The following is a 25511-nucleotide window of genomic DNA, read 5'->3' as shown; positions in this document are numbered from 1 at the left end:
GACACGATTTATTCAGATTCTGAGGGCTCTGTCAGGGCCTTTCAGGTGGGAATGGTGGCTCCCCAGGCCCTACGTGTCATCCAAAGTGCTAAATACATCAAACATCACTCTTTTGCCTGGTTCCCTGCGCACCTTAGAGCCATTGAGGGTGCCTCGATCAACCCCAACGAGGAGGTGCACTCGGCTGCACGAGGTTTGACTGACCGTGCGATGGGTAACGCGTCCTCTCCTGGGCGACCCGAGCCTCTCTGCTCGTACAACGAGATTTGCAAACATAATTATCTGTCAAGAAGACTCCTGCCTTTGCCCCACTCCTCGCTGTGCAGGGCCCAGGCTGTCATTCTCAGATTTCTGCTAACAAGCACTTACCCGAGCCCCACGGCGCTGCACACAATGCACTCCGAACGGTTACCAAGCCCGGACTGCCCTCTGTGTGGTGAATATGCAGACTTCGAGCATGTCCTGTGGGGCTGCGCCTCTGCCGCTCCCCTTTTCACCCAAGAGGAAATGATGAAGCTGATTAGAGCCCAGGACCAGACCTCTCAAATCCTGGCAGTCTAGAGGGCTCGCGATATGGCCGTCAGGATTCACCTGATGGTCCCCGAGTGGGCCTAGCCAGGTGACGTTGAGTTTGCTCGTGTCTATTGTGGACCAAATAAAGTTGTTTCACTCACTCACTCACTCACTCACTCACTCACTCACTCACTCACTCACTCACTCACTCACTCACTCACTCACTCACTCACTCACTCACTCACTCACTCACTCACTCACTCACTCACTCACTCACTCACTCACTCACTCACTCACTCACTCACTCACTCACTCACTCACTCCTGATATCAGCGTGCACGGTTATTCTTGTGCTATATGTGACGTGAACGAACACAACAATGGCACTTATCTCACAATGAGTGACATTCTATAAGCACGATCAAAAATAGGTGCTGATAACGTTCGCATATTACTGCTTGCTGTAATTCCGGGCTTTTAAACAGTCGAAATGCGGCACGTGCCAATGAGAGCGTTCTTTTTTATTTCTTTGTTCGTGGCTTTAGCAGGCATGCAGTTGACTGCACTCATACCCGAACGCTAAAATTAAAATAAGCTTATAAACGTGGCAGACTCCTGAAAGAACGACTTCCTTATCCACTCGGAATCGTAGCGCTTTTTTTTTCTTCGCGGATAAAGGCAGTCACGTACCTTTACGAAGGCATATTCAAATCAAATTTATATAGCGCTGCAACAATAAATATCACGTCTTTTAAATAAGCTTGAATGGAACAAGCTAAAGGTATTTGGTGTTTATATAGGGAACGAGAAACTTCGCTGATAAGACTGGTCGAGAACTGTATGCCTGGGATACTAGGCGGTAAGAGAGACATTTGTCCTTAAGCACGTTTCTCTACCCGTTTGCTCTGTGACCGGAGGGAGGGGAGGTGTTTTGGGTGAGGGGGATGAAGACGGTGGTACGATAAGTGAGGATGATGACAGAGGGAAGGAGCTGAGGACGTAATGCAACCGTGTGTCAGTTCGTGCTATTTTGTCAGTTCAGCAGAATGTTTGGGCATTGATGTCTAAACAGACTCCGAGACCACGCACATCGTTACGCGCTATGGTATACGTTCACTTGTCTCGCACACGTGCGATATATGCGGTTCTACAGCGAAGTTGTATATTAGGTGAAACGCTCGTGGTCACAGAAACCCCTTCTGCGGGGGTATGAGCCCTTGTCTTGCGTGACGGACGGACAAATTTCTGGTTGGGTAGGCATAGAAATGCTTACGCATTTAAAATGTATACATTCATCTACGTATTACTGCAGGGAAGGAACACAGAGGGGGACGGGGTTAAGACAAGATCACGATGACGTAATTATCTCGCAGCAGACGTGTGGCGCGCCATTGGCTATGCCGAGAGTGACGTCGTTTCCCTCTTGCAGCAGAGCGCGCGCGCAGCAGTCTCTCTGCGTCCCTGCCTGCGTGCCTGTCTTTAATTAAATGAAATCTGCGGCCCCGGTGTGTCACTTTCTAACTACAGTGCGTAGCCGAGTCATAAACACTGTGATTAACGCCTTACTAAGCACAAATGCGTAACATAATTCACAAAGACTTTGATGAACCCGCTGGATAAACACAGCGAACCGCTCATTGCATCCCTCCATGAGGGTGATAATGCGAAACGCAATGTGTGGCATTTCAAATAAACAATGTGATAAACCCAAGCCAAACGTGTGCGTAACCTCATTAAGAGACATGAAGACGTAACCAATAATTAAGAAATATTGTAATGCACCGTCGGGATTAACCCAGTGATAAACACCGGGGCCACACATTTCCCCTTGGCTCGCTTATCATCTGTGCGGGATGCATGGGCGGTGTGCTTTTGCTTGCTGCATCGCGGGCCGCTTCCGGCGTGGTTCCCTCCTTCGTAAGGGGAGAACCACAGCATGGGAGCATTGCGCAGCACACTTGAGGCCAGAGGTAACGGTCCTCGCGTGATCGTCACGTCAAGATGCACGGTAGGTTTTAGTGTTCCGGCTCTGCAGGCCGAGCTACGGCTACAGTACATCGTACTAGGGCAGGACAGCCGAACAAGTGCGCGCACCGATTAAATACTACCGGGAACCAACATTACCTGTCATCACGCCGAGTCTCAGAGGTCATGTATTGGGCCGAAAGCGGAAAAGAAATCGCGCGATGGTTACGACCGTGTTAGGCGAATTCTTAACCGTTATATATGGTGCGATAAAATAATACTGTGCCGATACGTTCAGTTTTGTCGATTTTATTTCAATGAAGCGATGACTGCCTTGTGACAGCAAAGGAATCAGTTACGCATGTTCTGAATGACCGGTATGAGATCTATTTCCTTCCTCCAAGGTCGCAATGCTCTTGAGTGCTCCACAAAGACACCGGGCGGATGCCACGCCTCCAGCATGTCGCTTGCTGTACGACTGACCAAAAAGGAACGCACAGGAGCGTTTGGCGTAATTTAGTTGGTAATCGTGAAACTACTGCATCGAGGCGCAACCTCCGGCACCTGACAAGAAAACCGAAATATTTGCAAAAAAATGTCGCTGCGCAGCCGACAGGATTCGAACCTGTGCGGGGAGACCCCAATGGATTTGGGGTCCATCGCCTTAACCACTCGGCCACGATTGCAGGCACGAGGGATAATCTTGGCTGACTTGTTTCGGCAAGCGCGCAGTTCACGCAGCAGGTGTAACGTCTCGAGATTTCATTGTTTGCAGCACAATGACATTTTCCATTTCCTTCACGACGGCGACGCGAACGCGGTGAATGGCAATAGAATAACACTGCGCTCTTAGGCCACGGACGCTGCACATTTGTTCCCCAAATTTTGCCTAATTTCAAAGCAAAACGATTATTCTTATGATCCTTATCAATTTGTGATAGTTATTTCACTTGCACAGGTTTAGGGTAAATGTTCGTGACGTCAGTTCCAGCACGTTGTTAAAAAATCCGAACACTCAGTTGTCGTCGGAAAAACATGCCTACGGATTCTTAAAGCACATCCAATTTGTGTTTGCATAAAGATGCTTCGCGACTTTGTGCAATAAACTATCGAGAGAAGAAGCAATATTTATCGCGATAATTCACTGAATCCGCAGCGCATGATTAAATATAAATGGTACTAGCTTACAAACACGTACGGAGCTAGTGCCGTTAAACTGAGATGTCGCATGCTCAAAAAACCGCAATTTGCCTGTCAACTATTTCGCACAAATCCCCGACAAGAAAAAAAAAAGTGTCGTAAGCACCATATCCAATAATCCTCTATGAACATAGCGTGATCATACAGGACATGTGCTATTGTTACGTGGCAACATACGGGATTTATATGTTCATATGTGATTCAGGCATACGGGGCTGATGGACTCTTTAATAGGTACAAGCAAGTGCACAATGAATCTCAATGGCGACGCTTAAAGCCGCAGTATTTTTTCAATTCTCGAGCAACCTATATAGGACTAAATCGCCCATCTCGAAACATTAAATGTATTATTAGAAAGCATCGTGTATTCATACGCTCTGTTCCAACCTTGCACTTTATTTGAAATCGCTACTTTACTATTCTTGTGACCACGCGATTTACTTTTTTCATGTAATCATGATCTGCAATAACATACACAACAATAAAAAGAAATACGTGGTGCGAGAAAAGACAAGCACTCACTAGCGGGCTTTCAAGTTTCTTTTTATTTTTTCTCCGTCATGTTTCTTGGTCCTTGCCAAGAAACATGGACCCAAACCTGCCATATTACTGCAGCCAGGCGGAATGCTAGGGAAAATATGTAGAGAAATATCTAGCAACCAAGGCGAACACGGTATATACGGACGCCGCGGTGTATCCTCGGAAACGAGGAAGAACAGAGCAAAAAGTCGTTGCGACAGTAATTGGCTCGGACTATACAAGGAGATCACTTGCGCGTCGGCACGGGACTGTATACGGTAACTGAGGGAGAAGAAATGGCTGTTGCTCTAGCGGCCACTGAGGGTTACCGCGCAAACAAATCCCTTACAATATTAACGGATTCTAGGGAAGCATGCCGTAACTACATCAATGGCAGAATTGGCCAAAAGGCGCTCCAAATCTTCCTCCGCGCTGGCCAACACGAAAGACGAGTTAGGCACAACATTTTTTGGATACCGGGACACACTGAAATCGAGAGCAACCAGAGGGCCGATAGGACCGATCGCGAGCATATACCGAGCGCACCTCAATGGGGACCCCGAGGACTTCATGACGGTGATCCCGACGTATACTCCGAAATACTAAATTACCATAGAGGAACGAGCGTGAAATACACCCCGCCCCATAACATACTTAATCAACAAGAGGCGGTTTGCTGGCGGAAGCTGCAAACAGGAACCATCCCCAAATCTACACATACTAAGCAAAATGTTCCCAAACCAATACACGGAAATATGCCCATGGTGTGGCGCAAAACCCACCCTTTATCATATCACGTGGGAATGCAGCAAAAACAAAACATTCCCCAATATAGAAAATCAGAGTAAGGAACAGTGGGAGAGTGTGCTCTCCAGCGGCAACCCATGCCTCCAACGGGGGCTGGTACATCATACCCGACGAGCAGCCACGCTCAGTGGTGCCCTGGAATAGGGGCGCCAACCCTGCAAGACAGGACAAGACAAGAAGAAGGTGGAAGCACTCGGTCTGACCGCTGCATGACTCTGTAAATTAGAGCAATAAAGTGAAATCCTACCCTATCTTATAAGCATGGCAGGACCGTTTCTGCCGCCTCCAGTTTGCTTCTGTGCGACAAGTTTTAAATCTTCACAAACGGACACATGCATTCTTAAACACACCGCTACCAGAGCAAGTCGCGAGCTAAAATAGTTCTTGTTGGTTAGGACGACGATCGCGTGAAACTGAAGGAATCGCAACCGAATGTTCACTGCGCGTAAATAATCCATCGCTGAAATTGAATTTTGTCCGCTTTAGATGCGCTATTAGATGCAATTAACATAATTGTGATATCGTTTTTCATTGCTGATTTCAAGAGTTGTAAACTTGGAGTCCAACAAAGTTGTACATTGCAATTTACATTTCTGTCCATACAATGCAGTCGTGGAACGCAGTTGGGACACATAAGATTGGATTTATTGCCTCAATAAGATTCCCTGCCGGCCCACAAAAAGTAACGGAAATTTAAAAAATAAAGAAACCCTACGCAGTCGACAGGATTCGAACCTGTGCGGGGAGACCCCAATGGATTTCTAGTCCATCGCCTTAACCACTCGGCCACGACTGCAAGCGTCGGCGGCCGTGAGGAAGGCGTCGACACAAGCATTATCTCGAGAGCTTTCGCAACCGTGTAAGCACACTCGTTCGCATGTCAAGTAGGATGCTCCGATAGCGGGCTGGCTTCTCATTGTTTGCATTAAAATGGCGCTCTTCGTTTCTCTTTGTCAGAGCGACGCGAATGTGCTAAGGTAAAGGTAGCTGAGCCCGCATCTGGAAGGAAGTCTGCCGCTATAGGCGGCACTTGCTGTAAGAAATGTCTAACAATTTGTGCGTTGAAATATTTACTATATATTGTTTGAAAGCGAACTCGACTTTTATTTCTCAGTAACGGAGCCATGTGCTTGTTTCCACGGTGAGCACGCTTCAACTGGTCGTTTTCCGGGATCTTAAAAAACCTGCATGCTCCATTTATTAATTATTTTGAAAAAATATGTGCATCCCACGCACTGTGGGAATCGATGTCGGCGAGGCTTCTTATGCTGTTTGCTTTGACGTTGACGATAAATGTGTAATTTCTGCAGCGTTTTCTCCAACGCGAGGGTCGTGAGTTGATGTTAAACGCTACCTCGCGTTCACCACTGCTGTGTTGTCTGCGTGGTGCACAGAACACACAGGGAGGCGCGTTTGCTTGAGGCGTTGTTGTGCGCCGTTGTTCATAATCTCTGAGAGGGTTGAGCATCATCATTGCCTCACATGGGACGTCGCTTCGTGGCAGAAGTGTGAAACCTACTTTTCAATTAAATTATGTGGCTGTACGCGCCAAAACCAGGATCGGATTATGAGGCACGCCGTAGTGGCGGACTCCGGATTAATTTTGACACGCCGGTGTTCTTTACCGTGCACCTAAATCGAAGTGCACTAGCATTTCCGTATTTCGCTCCCATCGAAACGCGGCTGCCACGGTCGGGACTGAACACGCGGCCTCGAGCAATTCCATAGCCGTGAAGCTACCGCGGCAGGCACAGAAGTATTGATTTGATGTGCGACCGCTTCCGTAGTGTCACCTAGACCCTACGGTGTTTCAATCAAGCTTTACGTCTGCACGCCCTGCGTCAGTTATACGCTTGACAAATTTGCATGGTGTTTGTTTTTCAGAAATTGCAGAAGCGGACTGTACCGTACCTTCAGTTTGTCCGTAACCACTGTTTCCTTGCCTTCTGACGTCGCCTTTTCCTTCTCCTGCCCTCTCCTTCTGTGTGGGAACTGCGAGAGTGGCAAGGCTGTTATTCCCTCGTTTCGCGACTGCGTCGGTTCTACCCGTCCTCTGCTTCCTGTACCCTCACCACTCCACTTGACTCCACTTGACTTGCACATTAGTATAAAGATAAACGCTGCAGTTTCTGCAAAGCTTTCGAGGGGTGTCACAGATAATTACAGCTCTCAAGAGTCTAAATGGCGATGCCCAGGAAGCTAGAGGGCCAAATCAAGAGTTTGACGAAATCTCGTCTTGTCATTAAGTAAGCTCTAGAGGACATTGTGCACATGCCACGTGATGGAAGGTCCAAACGAGTTTCTCGAGTCGATTTTCTTCTCTGGCACACTCCTTCCATGTATATGCACGCTGTGAACCAATCCGCGACGCTGCGTGCAACGAAACAGCAGCAGCGCCAAAGTCGAAGGAAGTGGCCGGGTGATCGTACACAGACACCGGTCATCGCTATTAGCGATGACCGGTGTCTTCGCTAGTTCGTCCGCTAAACGCCAGTTTTGTCATCGGCGCAGCAATTCTTTCATTGAGGAAGAATAGTGAATCGGGCGAGCTGATATAGCTTTTCATGGTTGCAAGCAACAGCGCTAGTCTGACACAGGATGAAGCCCATCGTATATTTTGTTTTCCTTTCAGCCGGTGTCATTTTAACACCATACCTCTGTAACAATTAATTTATTTCTTATGCACTGATGTACCGGCAGCATCGCCGCCACCGGGACGCCACGCTGTGCAGACTCCTTCAGAGAGAAAGCTCGGTGGACCCGCCACGGTCTAAAATGGTCTTTGGCACGCATTCTGCAGGTATAACACAGAAATAGGCCTCCTACAGGAGCTGCTTTACGACGCTCACACACGTGACTGTCACCAGCCAAGAAGCAAGGCCACTCGGGCGCCGTGAAATTGACCGCCTCACTACCTTTAGGGCCGATTTACGCTCGAGCCGCCCATCGCCGCAAGCCGCACCGCACGCGTGCGGTCGCGCGAAAGATTGCACGTATCAAACACTTGTGCACAAATTTCGGTTTACAATGTGTAAGGTATACACTGTGCACACAGTGTAAATGGTAATTTGTGCACAAGTGCTGGATACGTGCAATTTTTCGCGCGACCGCAAGCCGCACCGCACGCGTGCGGTCGCGCGGCAAATTGCACATACCGAACACTTGTGCACAAATTTCCGTTTACACTATGTACACAGTGTAAACCGTACACATTTTAAACTGAAATTTGTGCAGAAGTGCTCGATATATGTGCAATTTTCCGCGCGACCGCACGCGTGCGGTGCGGCTTGCGGCGATGGGCGGCGATGGGCGGCTCGAGCGTAAACAGGCCCTTACCATGTCGGGTGCCCGCTTCTTGTGAGCCCGTGCGGCTACCGACCACCACGTTCAGGGCGCACGCGCATAGGCACTCTTAACATTTAACGTAACACCAGTGCATTCGAATCTTGCTATAATGAAGTCACCTGCGACACAACATTAACTTCGTCATATACTATAGCAGGTATTCGTTATAAGCGCGCACGCTGGTATCATGGGAAGAAATCGCGGTTGGGTCAATATACGGGACAGAAACGCAGGCGTGATGCCTCCGAAGGGCCAGCGCGGTGTTTGTTGACATTTTGATAACCCGGCGGCAGCTGGATTTGAGCCGATACGTGACAGGCACCGTGCTGTATTTCATGCAACTGTCCATGCGGTCGCAGGGTAACGGCGCTTATAGCTTTTCCCAATGCAGTGGGTCAGCCAAGATAAGTCGCCGGCCAAGACATCCACGTGCACCCAGAATGTGTCATTCGAAGTTGTTTCTGCCGGTTGAATAAGTAGAGCGGCAAGTGGGGCTAGTTGGTGGAAGCTAATCTCGTAATAAAGGGTCTACTATAAACACACGAACATGGCCACAATTAGCACATGACCGGGGTAGTTGGAAAAGTATGGGAGAGGCTTTTGCCCTGCAGCGGGCGTAGCCGGGCAGACGATGATGATGATAAACACGGATAACGCGTCCTGTCCACTTCTACTTCCATTGTCCGTGTGTTTATAGCGCAATACCCCCCCCCCCCCCCCATCCCCTTATTATGAGATGAACTGGTCGAATAAATGTTTGCTGCTAGAATGCGCTTTGATCCTATAGGTTCTCGCATTCTCCGGCTTCAGTGTAGCAGTAGAATAGTCATTGTAGTTTAGGAAACACGGTACTACGTCTCATAACTATATCGTTATACGCGATGATTTGTTATATCCGTGTTCGTTATATCGATGTTCGACTGCCGCCCTCGCTCATTTTCCGGTGCTATCCTTGTGCAGTCTGTTCGCTCTGATCAGGGAGAATTTGCTTAGTCAACCCCGGTGCTATTGAAGAATCTATTTGAACTCACTTCCCTACCTTCTCATCTGAACAGTTACTTTACATTGTGATCGATTTATTGTAAATAACTGCGGCTGTGCTTCTATTTGCGGCAATGGTTACATATATAGCGATCGACATGGGCGTGAAATATCGCTTTATTGCACAACCGCTTGAAACGCGCCGTAAAATGATGTCGCTTGAGGCAGTTGGCGAAAAAAAAAGAAAGATGCAAAATGTAATCGCAGCCGACAGGATTCGAACCTGTGCGGGGAAACCCCAATGGATTTCGAGTCCATCGCCTTAACCACTCGGCCACGACTGCGCCACGGTTTTCTCGGCCGTGCAGTAGCAACACTAAACTTTCCTTGCTTCTTTTTTTTTCTTTCAGGGCATTTATTTCAGGCACAAATGGCTCTTGTGGGAAATACAGATTCCTTTAATTTATCACGCAGATTGCACGGGCACGTGATTGATAATATAACGTTTGTGCACCTGTCACTTATCAGCACGCATTCAGCCACCGTCGGGTCATCAACATGAAAGGTCGCCCTTGGTCACCCATCACGCTTGCGTTTTTCTCGCATAGACGTCATGATGACTTTTTCTCCCCATATCAGCGTGCATGTTTATTCTTTTGGTATCTGTGACGTGCATGAACACAGCATTGGCACTTGTACCACAATGAGTGACATTCTATAAGCACGACCAAGAATAGCTGCTGATAACGTTCGCATATTACCGCTTAATGTAATGCCGGGATTTTAAAAGGTCGGAATGCGGCATGTGGCATTGAGAGCGTCTTTTTTTCTTTCTTTCTTTGTGGCTTTGGCAAGTATGCAGTTGAGTGCACTCATTCCTTAACGATAAAATTAAAATAAACTTATAAAGGTGGCAGACTCCAGAAAGAACGACTTCCTTATCCACTCGGAATCGTAGCGATTTTTTTTTTCTTCGCGGATAAAGGGAATCATGCACCTTTGCGAAGACATGTTCAAAGCAAACTTATATAGAGCCCCAACAATAAATATCACGTCTTTTAAGTAAGCTCGGAATGAAGAAGTTAAAGGTATTATGTTTATAGGTAACAAGAAACTTCACTGATAAGACCTGGAGACTGAGACATAGACCTGGGATGCAAGGCGGTCAGAGAGATATTTGACCTGAAACACGTTCGTTTATACGGGTGCTCTGTGATCGGAGCTCCCTCGGATCACAGAGGGAGGTGTTGTGGGTCGAGGGGGGAGGAAGTAGGTGGTAGGATAAGTGACGATGAGGACAGAGCCGTGTGTGGAGCCGTGTGTCACTTCATGTCATTTTTTCAGTTCCGCAGAATGTTTGGACCTTCATGTCTGCACAGTCTCCGAGACCACGCACATCGTTACATTTAATGGCAGGTTCGCTCGTCTCGCATATGTGCGATATGTGCGCGTTTACTGCGAAGCGGTGAATGCGTAGGCGAAACACTCGTGGTCCGACCACAGAAACCCTCCTGCGGGGGTATGAGGCATAGTGTACGTAGGCATACAAATGCTTACGCATTTAAAACATATGCATTTATCTGCGCATTAATGTAGGGGATGGACATAGAGGGGGATGGGGTTAAGACAATTTCGTGTTGATGTAATTATCTCGCTGCAAAGATGTGGCGCGCCATTGGCTACGCCGATAGTGACGTCTTGCTCTCTCGGAGCAGAGCGCGCGCTGCCAGAGACTTCGAAATGGGTTGACAAATGTGTCCCTGTCTTTAATTAAATGAAATCTGCGGTCACGGTGTGTCACTTGGTAAATACAGTGCATAACCGACTCACAAACACTGTGAATAACGCATTACGAAGCACAGATACTTAACATAATTCAGAAAGGTTTTGATGAACCAGCTGGATTAACACAATGAACCGCTCGTTGCACCCCTCCGTGATGGCGACTATGAGGAGCGCGATGTGTGGCATTTCAAATAAACAATGTGATAAATCCAAGCCGCACATGTGCGTAACGTATTAAGAAACGCAAAGACGTAACCAATAATTAAGAAATACTTTAATGCACCGTCGGAAATGACCCAGCAATAAATACCGCGGCCGCACATTTCTGCTGCGCTGGTTAACCATCTGCATACGGGATGCATGCGGGCGGTGTGTTTTTGCTTGCTGCATCGCGGGCCGCTTCCGGCGTGGTTCTCTCCTTCGTAAGGAGAGAACCACAGCATGGGAGCATTGAGCAGCACACTTGAGGCCAGACGTACCGGTCGTCGCGTGATCGTCTCGTCAAAGCGCATGGTATGTTTAGGTTTTAGTCTTCCCCCTCTGCAGGGAGAGCTGCGGCTGAAGTACACTGTACTACGGCAGAATAACCGAAAAAGGGCGCACCGATTAAATACTACCGGGAACCAACGTTACTTGTCATTACGCCGAGTCTCAGAGGTCATATCTTGGACCGAAATCGAAAAAAAAAAAATATCGCACGATGGTTACAACTGTGTTACGCGAATTCTTAACCGTTATATGGGGTGAGATCAAATAATACTGCGCCTACATGTTCAGTTTTATCGATTGCATTTTGATGCTGTGCTGACGGTCTTGCGATCGCAAAGGAATTAGTTACGTGTGTTCTGAATGACCTGTATGAGATTTATTTCCTTCCTCCAAGGTCGCAGTGCTCTTGAGGGTGCCACGAAGACACCGGGCGGAGCCCACGCCAACAATTTGTCGAGTGCGGTACGACCGACTAAAAAAGAACGCACAGGAGCACGTGGCGTAATTTAGTGGTGGTTGTGAAATTACTGAATTAAGGCGCTATCTCCGGCACCTGACAACTAGAAAGCCGAAAAAAGAAAAAAAGCGATTTCGCAGCCGACAGGATTCGAACCTGTGCGGGGAGACCCCAATGGATTTCAAGTCCATCGCCTTAACCACTCGGCCACGACTGCAGGCATGAGTCGCAACTTGGCTCCCTTGCTTCGGCAAGCTCGCACTCCGCACAGCAGGTGTAACGTCCCGAGATTTCATTGTTTGTAACACAATGACATTTTCCGTTTCCTTCGCGACGGTGACGCGAATGCGGTCAATGGCCACAGAATGACACTGCACTCTTAAGCCACGGACGTTGCACGTCTGTGCCCCAAATTTTGGCTAAATTCAAAGCAAAATGATTATTCTTATGGTCCTATCAATTTATGATAGATGTTTTACTTGCACATGTTTGGGGTAAATGTTCGTGACTTCAGTTCCAGCACGTTGTTAAAAAAATCCGAACATTCAATTGTCGTCAGAAAAACTATGCCTACGGGTTTTAGGGCACGTCCATTTGTGTTTGCATAAAAATACTCCGTGACTCTATAAAATAAACTATCAAGAGAAGAAGCAATATGTATCCTGATAATTCACTAATTCGGCAGCGCATGATTAAATATAAATGGTACTAGCTTATAAGCACGTACGGGGCTAGTACCGTTAAATTGAGATGTCGCATGCTCAAAAGCCCGCAATTTGCCTGTCAAATATTTCGCAGATATCCCGATAAGGAAAAAAAAATGGGACATAAGCCCCATATCCAATAATCCTTATGGACATACCGATATGATATAGGACATGTCCTATTGTTACATGGGAGCATATGGGTTTTTATATGGGGGCCCCCACAGGTTCATATGTGATTGAGGCATACAGGGCTGATGGACACTTGAATAGGTATACGAGCAAATGCACAACGAACCACAATAGCGACGTTTATTGGCACAGTTTTTTCGATTCTCAAGCAAGCTATATACGACTAAATTGCCCATCTCGAAGCATTAAATTTATTATTAGAAAGTATCGTGTAGTTATACGCTCTGTTCTAACCTTCCGGTTTATTTGAAATCGCTACTTTACTTTTTTTTATGACCATGATTTACTTCTTTGATATGATCATGATCTGCACTAATATACAAACAACAATAAAAGATATCTGGTGCGAGAAAAGACAAGCACTCACTAGCGGGCTTTCAAGTTTATTTCTTTCTTTCCCGTCTTTTTTTCATGTGAGTTGTCCCGCACTACATTCACGGAGTGAAATTATATATAAGCATGGAAGGACCGTTTCTGCAGCCTCCAGTTTGCTTCTGTGCGACAGTTTTAAATCTTCACAAACGGACTCATGTATACTTAAACACACGGCTACCAGAGCAAGTCGCGAGCTAAAATAGTTCTTGATGGTTAGGAGGTCGCGTGAAACGGAAGGAATCGCAAGCGAATGTTCACTGCTCGTAAATAATCCACCGCTAAAATTGAATTTTGCCCGCTCTAGATGCACTATTAGATGCAATTAACATAATTGTGATGTCGTTTTTCATTGCTGAATTCAAGAGTTGTAAACTTGGAGTCCAACAAAGTTGTACATTGTAATTTACATTTCTCTCCATAGAATGCAGTCGTCGAACGCACTTGGGACGGTTACATTTATTGTGTCAATAAGATTCCTTGGCGACCCACAAAACCGTTACAGAAATTTAAAAAAAGAAAACCTACGCAGTCGACAGGATTCGAACCTGTGCGGGGAGACCCCAATGGATTTCTAGTCCATCGCCTTAACCACTCGGCCACGACTGCAAGTGCCGGCTGCGGCGAGGAAGGTGTCGACCCAAGCGTTATCTCGAGAGCTTTCGCAAACGTGTAGGCACAATCGTTCGCATGTCAAGTAGGGTGCTCCGATAGCGGGCTGGCTTCTCATTGTTTGCATCAAAATCACTTTCTTCGTTTCTCTTTCTCACTGCGAAGAAACTGTGCTAAGGTCAAGGTAGCTGAGGCCCCATCCGGAAGAAAGTCGGCCGATAGGCGCCATTTGCTTCAAGAAAAGTGTAGCAATTTGTGGATTGAAATATATACTATATATTGCTTGGAAAGCAAACTTGACTCTTTTGCTCAGTAACGGAGCCATGTGGTTGTTTTCACGGTGAGCAAGCTTCAACTGGTCGTTTCCCGGGATTTTTAAAAATCTCCCTGCTCAATGTATTCACTCTTCTGAAAAAAAAAAAAAAAAAAAAAAATATATATATATATATATATATATATATATATATCGGATCCCACGCACTGTGTGAATCGATGTCAGCGAAGCTATCTATGCTGTTTGCTTGGATATTGACGATGAATGTAATTTCTTCAGCGTTTACTACAACGCGAGAGTGGTGCGTTGATGTTAAACGTTACTATGCGTGCACCACATGCTGCGTGTCTGCGTAATACACAGAACACACGGGGAGGCGTGTTTGCTTGAGCCGTTGTTGTGCGCCGTTGTTCATAATCTCTGAGATGGTTGAGCACTATCATTGCCTCGCATGGCACGTCGCATCGTGGCAGAAGTGTGAAACTTACTTTTCAATTGAATTATGCCGCTGTACGCGCCAAAACCACGATCGGATTATGAGGCACGCCGTAGAGGCGGACTCCGGATCAATTTCGACGCGCTGGTGTTCTTTAACGTGCACCTAAATCTAAGTGCACTAAGGTTTCTGTATTTCGCTCCCATCGAAACGTGGCTGCCACGGTCGGGACTGAACCCGCGACCTCGAGCAATTCCATAGCCGTGAAGCTACCACGGCAGGCACAGAAGTATTGATTTGATGTGCGACCGCTTCCGTAGTGTCACCTAGACCCTACGGTGTTTCAATCAAGCTATGCGTGTCTGCACGCCCTGCGTCAGTTATCCGCTTGACAAATTTGCGTGGTCTTTATTTTTTTCAGAAATGCCAGAAGCGTACCGTACCGTACCTTAAGTTTTCCCGCAACCACTTTCCTTGCATTCTCGCGCCACCTTTTCCCTTTCCCGCCCTCTCCTCCTGTATGGAAACTACGAGATTGGCAAGGCAGTTATTGCCTCGTTTCGCAACCGCGTCGGTTCTGCCCATTCTCTGCCTCTACTTTCCCATTCTCCACTCTACATTTCTATCTGTAGATCCCCTCTTGACTTGCACATTAGCAGAAATGTCGGCGCTGCAGTTTCTGCAAAGCTTTCCAGGGGTGTCATAGATAATTACAGCTGTCAAGAGTCTAATTGGCGACGCCCAGGGAGCACCAGAGGGCGAAATCATGAATTTGACGAAATCTCGTCCGTTCGGAAGTTAGCTCCAGAGGACATTGTGCACGTGCCACGTGGCGCAAAAGGTCCAAACGAGCTTCTCGCGTCGACTTTCCTCTCTGTCACACTCCTTCCATGTGTATGCAGGCAGTGAACCAATCCGCGAAACTCTGTGCAAGGAAACAGCTGCAGCAGCAACTGCAAGGCTAATCCCACCAGTAGCCTACAACAACTCAACTCAACTCAACAACTCACTGGCCGGATGATCGAGCACAGACACCCGTCAGCGTTATTAGAGCTTTACAAAGTACAGTTTCTCGAACTTCGTCCCCTAACCGCTAGTTTTGTCATCGCCGCAGCATTTATTTCGTTGAGGAAAAATATTAAACTGGCCGAGCTTATATAGCTGATCATGATTGCAATGAACAGCGCTAGTCGAACAACCCACGTCGTATGTTGTGTCTTTCGTTCAGCCCGTGTCAGTCTAACGACACACTCCTGTGTTTCGTCTTCACTGATGTACTGGCATCATCGCCGGCACCCTGACCTCAGGCTGTGCAGACGCCTTCAGAGAGAAATTAAAGCTCGGTGGACCCGCCACGCTCTGAACTGGGGCGCTATAACGTAAAAATATTCCAAACTTTCCTATTCCAATTCTGTGATCAGCCCTCCGCGATTGGTCAACAACTTTTTTGGACCACGCCCGCTTCACCTGTCTGTCACGCGACGTCACGGAAACCGCGATAGCTCGCCATCTGATATGACGTGTACACACGTCATATCATATGCTTCATTATGCTTCATTATGCATGATTTGACTGAACAAAAGAAAATTACTTATTTCTGATTCGGCGCCTTTTCGCCATTAGCTCTCGGCTATTGGTCAAAAGTTTTCGGGCTGCACCTACTTCACCTGCCTGTCATGCGACGTCACAAAATCGCAAAAACTCACCGCGTCAAACTGACGTTACGCGTGGAAGATGCAATTATATGCTGGACAAAACTGAATTTTCTTATGAATCGTCGCAGGCTGCCCCGTTCCGAAAGGAATAAAAGATGGCTACCGCCGATCGCTCAGGCACTGCCTACTCGCATTTGCCGGAGAGCATGGATTTATGTGCGTATAATAAATCTTTTTGCGTGGCTGTGTAACATTTGCGAGCACTTTCGGCACGCTTAGGACCTCGTTTTGCCAACTCTTCTTTCCTGAGGATCCGTTTTAGCGTCATTCTTAAGCTTCCGTTGCATGCCCCAGCGATTTTCGACGAGCGACCGCAAGCTAAGTAAGGGAAAGCGGACCAATCGCAGACGTCGGTACCACCCTCTTCATCCGGTTATCGATATTCAGTGCAGTGGCTCGGCCCCATCGAATTCCTCTTCACTTGAGCCTGCTCCTCGCTTGTCAGCCAATTAGATACGACAAGCCACTCAGTGTAGTCAATGTTATTCCTTTTTCAAGCAAACAAAAGTAACCTCCTATGAACGAGGAGAGCATTTGATTGGTCTGTTCAGACATCCCTGCGGGTGCCTGCCCGATGTTTGCGTCGGTGGTTACGCAAGTTTGACGTCAAGAGAATGGAATAAAAACACGTATGGGAATAGTTTTACGTTATAGGGCCTCACGTCTGTGGCAAGCATTCTGCTGGTATAACACAAAAATAGACTTCCTACAGCGGCTGGTTCCCGACGCACACACACCTGAGTGTCGCCAGGCAAGAAGCAAGGCGACTCGGGTGTCGTGACATTGACCGCATCATTACCTTTACCGTGTCGGGTGCCATCTTTTTGTGATCCCGTGCCGCTACCGTACACCACCTTCAGGGAGCACGCGCATCGACACGCTTAACATTTAACGTAACGATAGTACATTCGAACCTTGTTATAATGAAGTCATCTGCGACACAACATTAACTAACTTCATTATATACTATATCAGGTATTCGTTATAAGCGTGCCCACTGGCATCATGGGAAAAAATCACGATCGGGTCAATATATGGGAGAGAAACGCAAGCGTGATGACGGGCCAGCAAGGGTTTGTTGTCATTTTTATAACCCGTCGGCGGCAAGATTCGTGGCGATACGTGACAGGCACCATGCTATATTTCAAACACATGTCTGTGCGATCTGCGTGATAGCAGGGCAACGGCACTTATACCTTTTCTGACTGCAGCGGATCAGCCAAGATAAGCCAATGGCCGAGACGCCCACGCGCACCCAGAATATGCCATTACAAGTTGTTTTTGCTGCTTGAATAAGTGTTTGTTGCCAGAATCCGCATTTTGATTTATATATAGGATCTCACACTCTCAGTTTCGCTGTAGCAGTAGAACAATCATCGAAGTTTCGCAAGCATGGTGCTACATCTCGGAATTATTTCGTTATACTCGATAGTTTCTTATATCAGTGTTCGTTATATCGAGGTTCGATTGTATCCCTCGCATATTTCCCGTTGTTATTCTTGTGCAGTCGGTTTTCGCTCAAGCGTTTCTACTTTTGAGTGGCAGTATGCTGAGGCTAATGCTACTGCGGACTATTCCAGGGAATTAACGGGAGACCTCATGGAGAATACGTTTTGTCAACGATGGTGCCATTGAAGAATCTAGTTATCCTCACTTCCCTGCCTTCTCATCTCAAGAGTTATTGTACATTGTGATTGATTTACTGTAAATAATTGCGGGCGTGCTTCTATTTGCGGAAGTGGGGACGTAAACAATGATTAACATTGGTCGTGAAATGTCGCTTTATTGCGCAACCGCTTGAAACGTACCTAAAAATGATGTCGCTCGAGGTAGTTGGAGGGAAAGAAAAAAGACGCAAAATGTAATCGCAGACGACAGGATTCGAACCTGTGCGGGGAAACCCCAATGGATTTCGAGTCCATCGCCTTAACCACTCGGCCACGACTGCGCAACGGCTTCTGCGTCGTGCAATGGCAGTACCAAATTTACTTTGGTTTTTTTTTTCTCTTTCATGTGATTTACTTCAGGAACAAATCACTCTTGCCGGAAACGTAAACCGATTCCTTTATCATGCAGATCGCCCGGGCATGTGTCTGATAATATAGCGTTGCTGCGCCTGTCGGTTATCAGCAGGGGTAAACAGAAGGCCATGCAGGGTGAGCCTTGGAGGCATCACACTTGCGTTTTTCTCGCCCAGACCTGATCATTGCTTTATATATATATATATATATATATATATATATATATATATATATATATATATATATGCCAGACTCACGGAAGAACGACTTTCTCATCAAATGGGAACAATGGCGCTGTCTCTTTTTCCTTACCGGACGAAATGAGTGATGTAACTTTGCCAACGTACATTAAAAACCAGTTGGTATGAAGACCCAACAAGTACTATAATTTGTTGTAAATAAGCTGGAAATGATGAAGTTAAAGGTTTGATGTTTATAGGCAACGAGAAACTTCACTGATAAGATTGGCCGAGCGGTGTAGGCCTGGGATTCTAGGCGATCAGACAGATATTTGTCCTGAAACACGTTCTTCTACCCAGATGCTTTGTGATCGGCGGGAGGGGAGGTGTTGTGGGTCGAGGGGGGAGGAAGAAATTGGTGCGATAAGTGACGATGAGGACAGAGAGAAGGAGTCGAGGACGTCATGGAACCGTGTGTCAGTTCGTGTTATTTTTTCAGTTCAGCAGAATGTTTCGCCCTCGATGTCTACATAGCCTCGAAGACCACGAACATCGTTACGTGTCATGGTATGTTCGCTTGCCTCGCATATTTGCGATAGGGGCTTTTTCGCTTGTCGCCGCGGGCCCCTTCCGGCTTGAACAGGCTATATATACAAGGCGAGGACCGTAGCAGCGAGCACCGCGCAGCGCAATTGAGGCCAAACGCAACGGTCCTCGCGTGATCGTCGCCTCAGAGCACACAGTGGGTTTCAGCTTTCCTCAAACCTTCTCTGTCTACCTTGTACCGGTACCTATGCAACTGCTACGTGACAGTCCAGGAAGACTCCGGGCGGAGCCCACGCCGAGAATTCGTCGCTTCCGGTGCGACAGACCAAAAACGAACGCGCGTGCCAATACAGCTGGCGATTGTGAAGTTACTGCATCAAAGCACAATCTCCGGTGCCTGAAAAGAAAAGCGAAAAGCAACAAAAACACCATCGCGCAGCCGGCAGGATTCGAACCTGCGCGGGGAGACCCCAATGGATTTCAAGTCCATCGCCTTAACCACTCGGCCACGACTGCAGACACGAGGAGCAACTTGCGCTGGCTTGTTTCGGCTTCGGCAAGAGCGTAGTTCACGCACGAGGTGTAATTACAGTTTACTAGAATAGAATAATGTCTAGTACACTGTAGTGTAATGTCTCGAGAGATGTCATTGTTTGTAGCACAATGACATTTTCCATTTTCTTCGCGACGGTGACGCGAATGCGGTCAATGGCCACGGAAGCACACTCCACCCTCGAGCCTCGGACGCTGCACATTTGTGCCCCAAATTTCGCCCGATTCCCAAGCAAAACAATTATTGTTATGACCCGATTAAATTGTAATAAATATTTTACTTGCACGTGTTTGGGGTAAATGTTCGTGACGTCAGTTCGAGGAGGTTGTTCAAAAAAATCCGAACATTGAGTTGTCTTCAGAAAACATATGCTACGGGTTTTAGGGAACGTCCAATTTGTGTTTGCATAAAAAAAAAAGAAATTCTTCGTGACTCTATACAATAAACTATCAATGAAAGAAGCATTGTTTGTCGTGATAATTCACTGATTCCATAGCAAATTATTAAGTATAAGTGGTACCAGCTCACATGCACTTACGGGGCGAGTGCCCCTAATTTGGGATTGTCGCATGCTTTTAAAAGCCCGCAATTTGCCTGTCAGATATTTCGCACAAATCCCTACAAGGAAAAAAAAAAGTGTCGTATGCCCCATAACAAATAATCTTTAATCAAATATGCAGATCATATAGGACATGCCCGATTGTTACACGGGAACCCCACATGTTCATGTGGGATTAATGGGCATAGGGAAGGACTCTTTAATAGGTACAAGAAAGTCTACAACGAACCTCAATGGCGACGTTTATAGTCGCGGTTTTGTCGAGTCTGACACAATAAAGCTACATATGACTAAATCGCTCATCTAGAAGGATAGATTTTATTATTAAAAAGCATGATATACTTATACGCCTTGTTCCAACTTTCTGTTTTATTTGAAATCACTGCTTCCCTTTTTTTCATGACCACGATTAATTTGTTTTCTGGGATCACGATGTGCAAAAATATACAGGCGACGTCAGCGAAGAAAATTTTTGGTGCGAGAAAAGACAACTTAAGCGTGCTGCACTTGCACGCTTTCAGTTATTCTTCTCCCCCATTCTTTTTGTTTCATCTGAATTGTCATGCGGCGCAAAGAATTTACATTTCTGTGCATACAGTGCAGTCGTCGAACGCACTGGGGACACATACGATTAGATTTATTGTCTCAATAAACAGTCCTTGGTGTCCCACAAGAAGTTACGGAAATTAAAAAAAATATTACCTACGCAGTCGACAGGATTCGAACCTGTGCGGGGAGACCCCAATGGATTTCTAGTCCATCGCCTTAACCACTCGGCCACGACTGCAAGTGATGGCCACCGTGAGCAAGGTGTCGACCCAAGCATTATCTCAAGAGCTTTCGCAAACGTGTAAGAACAATCGTCCGCATGTAAAGTAGGGTGCTCCGATAGCGGGCTGGCTTCCCATTGTTTGCATCAAAATCACTTTCTTCGTCTCTTTGTCACAGCGACGAAACTGTGCTAAGGTCAAGGTGACTGAGCCCGCACCCGGAAGGAAGTGCAGCACTTCTTTTAAGAAATGTGTAGCAATTTGTGCATTTAAATATATGCTGTGCATTGCTTAAAAAGCAAAACTGGCTTTTCTTACTCAGTAACTGAGCCATGTGGGTGTTTTCACGGTGAGAAAGCATCATTGGTCGCTTTTCGGGATTCTTAAGAACCTACCTGCTCAATATATTCATTCTTCTGAAAAAGTGGGAAAATCTTCCGTTCTAATAAAAAAAAAGTAAAGAAAGGAGACATGCTGCGATCGATCAAAAAGATATTATCTTTCGTGTCAACATATCTATTCTCATGCCCACTCCTCACTCATGCCAGGAACGGCGAGCAACATGATGTCCACGATCTTGGTTATGGAGATTTTGGTGTTTGGCTTACAGACGGTGGACAATGCCAGCGAGGTTTAGCCGGCCCACGAAATTTCTGACAAGGTCTTGTGGGGTGTCCATTCGCGCCGCCCGAGCGGGTTTGTGAAATTTCTCACACAATGCGCTAGGACCTCACATGTACAGCGTCTTGTATTTACAAAACCCAACATAAATCGTTTCGTGTGGAATATGCACAAAAAGGTGCCGCCCACCGTGGTTGCTCAGACCGATTCCACTTCCGGCCACCACAGCGGACGGTCACGGAATGTTGTGCTCCGTAGGGGCGGTTCATGCGGCCCAGCCGGGCCGCGGTATCAGGCTTACGGAAACGTCTTCACAGGATTACCAGCTTGTTTTGCCGCATCTGCCATCAGGTATGACCGTGTGTAATACCGTGTTTTTGCACGGTGATTTGAAGGCCAGGCCCTATCGAGTCGAACATTTTCGCGATGCGCTTGACCGTCATAAGCTGTTGCCGGAGGTGGTGGCCCTCGGGGCCTACCAGATGAACCATGTCTGGGCTATAACATTCAAGGACGAAGTCGGAAAAAAGAAGCTGCTGTCAGCGAAGGCCTTTAGTGTCAAAGAACACCGCTGCGTCGCCATTGACCCTTGCAACCAGGATATTAGAATGAAGCTGTTCTGGCTGCTTCACACGACTCCCGACGAGGACGTCAGAGCAGCCTTGGCGCCGTTCGGAACGGTGACCGAAATTTCCAGGGAGCGGTGGCGAGTACCAGGGTGCGGCGACAAAGGTCCTCACACGCGTCTGGTATCGTTACGGCTGAAGGCTGGTATGACCATGGAAGACATCCCGCATCAGCTACGAGTATCAGAGGACCATGCGCTCGTGATTGTTCCAGGCAGAGCTCCGCTCTGCCTCCGATGCTGCGGCACCGGCCATATACGGCGCGAGTGCCGTGTGCCACGCTGTGGACTCTGTCGTCGTTTCGGCCACGACGAGACCCAGTGCGTGAGAAGCTACGCTAACGTGACCGGGTCTGGCCGGAGCGACGCGTTAGACGAGCACTTGATGGATCAAGCGGACGCGGAAGAGACTGCTGGAGCGGGCGGAGACCCACGAGGCACGGAAGAGAAGCCAGTGGTCATGGCAAGCGTCAAGTGCCAACCCAGAAAGGGCAGTAGCGAGGCAGTGGCCAAGAATGAAGTGCAAAGTGAACCGTCTGCAGAAAATTCTACGGTGCGTGAAAGTGAGGGGGACGCGGAGGCTGCCGAGGGCGTACTGCGACAGGGCAACTCTGGCGCTGCCTTCATCGAAGAATCCGGCGAGAAAATGGACCAGGCCAGCGCCGTCTCAAAGAGACCTCGCGAAATACCCGATCAAGATGTCAGGCTTGAGCAAGACGACGGTGACAGCAGCGAAGGGCCACCCACGAAGGCTTCCTCTTTCCGGCGGTCTACACTCAAGCCCAAGCCGAACGTTCCGCTCGAGAGGAGGCCGACGCGAGAACATCCACCTGAGGGGCGCCAGACGCCGACCAATCCGCCAGGTGGTCGGCAGACGCCGACCGTCCCACCAGACGGGCGACAGACGCCGACTGTCCCACCAGATAAGCGGACAATGCCGACAGTTCCCCCGCGGTGTTTGCATTGTGTTTGCATGTTTGCAATTGTGTTTGCATGTCCGAAGATAGGGTGCCCAGTAAAATAATACGGGATACAAGTGCGCATCAACTCTGCGCAATCGTGGCAGACTATGATTTAGTAGACGTTGGAAGCATATTAAGCGGTAACAGTGTTGTTTTTACTCATTTCCAAGGGCAGAGTCACGCTCGACTAGATCGTTTGTACGTATCAGCAAACCTTGCGCGAACGGTCAATAGCTACGCAGTAAAGCACGTGAGCTTCAGTGATCACAGCCTAGTAACGTGTACATTGGGCACGAAACATAGAGGGTCTCACTTTAACTGGGAACTGTGGAAAATGAAAGAAACGATCTTGAGTGATGAATGGTTTGTCAAAACGGTAAAAGGAAAAATTGACGTAATGCAAATAGATGCTACAACAAATTGGGCTGAGCTGTGGGAGCAGTTTAAAATTGAAGTGAAAATGAGTGCGATCGAGAGGGCTTGTGTGATGCGTCATAAAGCTAAACAAAGAGAGAAAGAACTGCAAAGCATGCTCGATTATTTTCTAAACGCGGAGTGCACAATACCGGGATTGTTTTCGAAACAGATTAGAGAAATTAAACGCGAACTTGAAAGGGTGGACGCTCAAATTTACCAAGGAGCCGCGATAAGAGCACGATCCGAGAGGCTGTGGCTGGGAGAGGCGCCAACTAAGCGCGCGCTCAGTGACGAAAAGGGTTACGCATCCAAAAACATAATAAAAGAAATTTGTTTTAACAACACAATGTCAAAAGACCCAGAAGTAATTGAAAAAGCTTTCGTTGAACACTACCGAGCGTTGCTCGGTAGGCAGGTGCCCGTAACAGAAGAGTTTGTGAACACCTTTCTAACACTTCTGCCAAAATTACAAGACGAAATAAAAGAGGGACTCGAGAGACCGATCTCTGCGAAAGAAATTACAGAAGCCATAGAAGACTTGGGTAAAGGAAAGGCGCCTGGACCAGACGGCCTAGGAGCAGCTTTCTATAAAACTTTCAAGGCCGAAATAAGCGAGATACTGCACTGTGTAATATCAGAAGCTCATGAAACTAAGCACTTGCCGCCATCATTCAGAAAAAGTCATGTTGTGCTTATACCGAAAACCACCGATACGGTAAAGCTGAAATCTGTCGCTGGATACAGGCCCATAAGTCTTACGAATTCGGATTATAAAATCTACATGAAGGTGCTCGGAAAAAGGATGCAGTCAGTTATTAAATCCATAGTAGGCCCACACCAAACATGCAGTATTAGGAATAGAACAATATTGTCGAATATTCACATCGCTAGGAGTATATTGGAATGCTGTGATGCGAACCTCGAATGTGTAGCAATGGTTCAGTTAGACCTAGAAAAAGCTTTTGACAGGGTTGCTCACAGCATACTTCTTGCCCTGCTAAAACACATTAATGTAGGCGAAGTGATTCAGGACGGAGTAGCCATGGCTTATGAGAACTGTTCCGCTCACCTTATAATCAATAAAAGACTCAGCGAAAATATACCAGTATTATCCAGTGTGCGCCAGGGGTGCCCTTTGTCGCCCTTACTTTTTGCGATTTTTCTTGAACCTTTCTGTTTGAATGTACGAGAAAACGAAAACATTCGCGGCTACCGTCTTTTAACTCAGGAAGTAAAAATACTAGCTTACGCAGATGACATCGCACTTTTTTGCATTGACCAAGAGAGCATTCGGGAGGCAGTCAAGGATGCAAGAAAGTTTTGCAGTCTAACGGGGAGTGCCATAAGCTGGCCAAAAAGCTTAGGCTTCTGGCACGGTGAATGGGACAGCCGGCCTGCAGTGTTAGAAACAGTACCGTTCACAGATACGCCAACCAGTTATCTTGGTGTTCCTTTGGAATACTATCGCGAAACCACGACGCAATGGACTGAACAAACTGAGCGGGCTAAAGCACAAACAACGAAGTGGGGAGGCAAGAATCTGTCAATATTCACGAGAGCCACTGTCTGCAATTTATTTCTTGTCGCTAAAGTGTTTTATATGTTGCAAGTTTTATGTATATCCCGAGTGTGTGTACAAAAGTTGCACAGGGTTTTTGCTATGTTCCTGTGGGGATCAGGATGGGAGCGCACGAGTCGTCTGAATCTGTTTCACGCTGTGCAGAAGGGAGGGTCGGGTTTGTCGCATTTATTTTTGAAACAAGTAGTGTCGCGTTTCATGTTCTTGCGCGACGAAAGCGATTGTTTTTTGCGGTGCGTTATCCAGACGCGATTAGGTGACGCACTGCCAGAATATGTTGTGACGTCGTATGGCATACGTCAAGTGGTTGTC

At 47.3% G+C, this 25511-nt stretch overlaps 8 non-coding genes across 8 annotated transcripts; all 8 read right to left on the bottom strand.

Annotated features, from left to right (window-relative positions):
* Positions 1-3082: 3082 nt before the first annotated feature.
* On the bottom strand, positions 3083-3164 carry TRNAW-CCA (transfer RNA tryptophan (anticodon CCA)). Its single transcript has one exon. It is a non-coding gene; the product is annotated as a tRNA-Trp (tRNA).
* A 2554-nt stretch (positions 3165-5718) lies between these two features.
* Positions 5719-5800, bottom strand: TRNAS-AGA (transfer RNA serine (anticodon AGA)). Its single transcript has one exon. It is a non-coding gene; the product is annotated as a tRNA-Ser (tRNA).
* Positions 5801-9592: 3792 nt separating this feature from the next.
* On the bottom strand, positions 9593-9674 carry TRNAS-CGA (transfer RNA serine (anticodon CGA)). The gene has a single exon. It is a non-coding gene; the product is annotated as a tRNA-Ser (tRNA).
* Positions 9675-12196: 2522 nt separating this feature from the next.
* TRNAS-UGA (transfer RNA serine (anticodon UGA)) lies at positions 12197-12278 on the bottom strand. Its single transcript has one exon. It is a non-coding gene; the product is annotated as a tRNA-Ser (tRNA).
* A 1578-nt stretch (positions 12279-13856) lies between these two features.
* TRNAS-AGA (transfer RNA serine (anticodon AGA)) lies at positions 13857-13938 on the bottom strand. The gene has a single exon. It is a non-coding gene; the product is annotated as a tRNA-Ser (tRNA).
* Positions 13939-18233: 4295 nt separating this feature from the next.
* Positions 18234-18315, bottom strand: TRNAS-CGA (transfer RNA serine (anticodon CGA)). The gene has a single exon. It is a non-coding gene; the product is annotated as a tRNA-Ser (tRNA).
* Positions 18316-19547: 1232 nt separating this feature from the next.
* On the bottom strand, positions 19548-19629 carry TRNAS-UGA (transfer RNA serine (anticodon UGA)). Its single transcript has one exon. It is a non-coding gene; the product is annotated as a tRNA-Ser (tRNA).
* Positions 19630-20930: 1301 nt separating this feature from the next.
* Positions 20931-21012, bottom strand: TRNAS-AGA (transfer RNA serine (anticodon AGA)). Its single transcript has one exon. It is a non-coding gene; the product is annotated as a tRNA-Ser (tRNA).
* Positions 21013-25511: the final 4499 nt, after the last annotated feature.

This window comes from Dermacentor andersoni, chromosome 9, assembly GCF_023375885.2.
Source record: "Dermacentor andersoni chromosome 9, qqDerAnde1_hic_scaffold, whole genome shotgun sequence".
Classification (NCBI taxonomy): Eukaryota; Metazoa; Arthropoda; class Arachnida; order Ixodida; family Ixodidae; genus Dermacentor; species Dermacentor andersoni.
Note: the sequence above shows the minus strand (reverse complement) of the source record. Positions and strands in the feature narration are given on the sequence as shown.